This window comes from Aegilops tauschii, chromosome 7 (assembly GCF_002575655.3).
Source record: "Aegilops tauschii subsp. strangulata cultivar AL8/78 chromosome 7, Aet v6.0, whole genome shotgun sequence".
Taxonomy (NCBI): domain Eukaryota; kingdom Viridiplantae; phylum Streptophyta; class Magnoliopsida; order Poales; family Poaceae; genus Aegilops; species Aegilops tauschii.
In genome coordinates, this window is record NC_053041.3 from 43,529,003 (window position 1) to 43,530,926 (window position 1,924).

Genomic DNA, 1,924 nt, shown 5'->3' on the forward strand with positions numbered 1-1,924 from the left:
GGGCCTGGCGGATATTCATCGTTGTAGTTGGGGTCGTACTGAGATGCAGCAGTCATTGCATCGTGGGCTGCAGCTTGGAGGCGAGCTATCTCAGCCCTCCTCTTATACTCCTCCGCCTCCTCTCTGGTTATAAAATATCTCCCCTTTGCCTGAAAATCAAAGAAAGTAGAAGCAGGGAGAGCGATGTGATAGGGGCGTCGTATGTCAAAGATTAGTCGGTACCGGAGGAACTGATCGTTCCTCTCAACAAAATGATGACGAACCATAGCCTCATAATCTAAATAAGCAGGAGGCAACTCAATATCATCCTCACATATGGCTACACCAAGAGCATTAGCTAAACGGGTTGCATAAATTCCACCAAAGAAATCTCCATTAAATCTATTATGATGCAACCTACGTGCAACAATGGCTCCCAAATTATAACGTTTATCTCCTAGTACAGCACTCCTGAGAACACTGAGGTCGGGGACACACATGTGACATGCTTCATCCTTACCATTTATGCACCTACCTATGAAGAGAGCAAAATAATGTATAGCAGGAAAATGAATACTCCCTATGGTAGCTTGTGCTATGTCTCTAGATTCCCCCACAGTTATACTAGCAAGAAAATCTCTAAATTCAGATTTGCGGGGTTCACTAGTACTGCCCCATTGTGGAAGTTTGCAAGCAGTGGTAAAATCCTCTAAGTCCATAGTGTAAGAATTTTAATAAAGATCAAACAGGACAGTTTGAGAATTACGTGAAGATGAAAATTCAAACCTCCTCACAAAGGAACTAGTGAGATAGTAATGCTGACGACACTTATCTGCCTCGAAGCTCACAAGATCAGCGTTACGCAAATATGCGTTAAATTCTTTCTTGATTCCTACTTGATCCATGAAGTCCTCTGAAGGCCATTCACAAGCCCGCACTGGAGCGTCCCTTGGTGGTTCCTCATCACCATCGCGCATTGCAAGCCTGGGTCCTTGCTTCCTTGAAGGGCCACCTTGGTACATTTTCCTAAACATATTTCTTCCTCTGGAAAATTTCTGAAATTTTTAGTAACTTCAAATAAACGTGAACCAAGCTCAACAAAATTGATAGCAACTACTCCCACAAGTGCCTAGAGACTATATCAAGCATTAGAACTGCTTGGAACCATATAAATTTGACATGCAAGCTCAAGAACATGGTCACCTAGGCAGCACAAATTTGCAATGAATAAAGCACTAGAACAAAAACTAATTGGACCAATGGAGGAGTCACATACCAAGGAACAATCCCCCAAAGCAGTTTTGTGAGAGGTGCTCTGAGCAAGGAGATCGAAAATCGCAGCAAAATGAGCTAGAACTCGTGCTTGAGCTGGATGGTGATTTTTTTGGGAGGAAGAAGAAGTGTGTGGGTGCAGGAATAAGTGGAGGGGGCCACCATGGGCCCACGAGGCAGGGGGCGCGCCCTGGACCCTCGTGCCCAGGTGCTTGCTCCCCCTGCTGTGTTCTAAGTGCCAGATATTCTCAAATATTCCAGAAAAAATCATATTTCAATTTCAGGGCATTTGGAGAACTTTTATTTTCGGGGTATTTTTATATTGCACGGATAATTCAGAAAACAGACAGAAAAATACTATTTTTACTTTATTTCAACTAAATAACAGAAATTAAAAGAGGGTACAGAAGGTTGTGCCTTCTAATTTCATCCATCTCATGCTCATCAAAAGGAATCCACTAACAAGGTTGATCAAGTCTGGTTAACAAACTCATTTCGAGTAACATGAAACCAGAGAAATTTCGAAGAACACTATGTTACCTCAATGAGGATATGCACATCCCCAATAATAAGAATATCATATCTCTTCTTGACGGTAGGAAGAGGAAATTCAAAACCTCCAATAATAATCGATGGAATTTTTCCAATAGAGTTTATACTATGAACTTGAGGT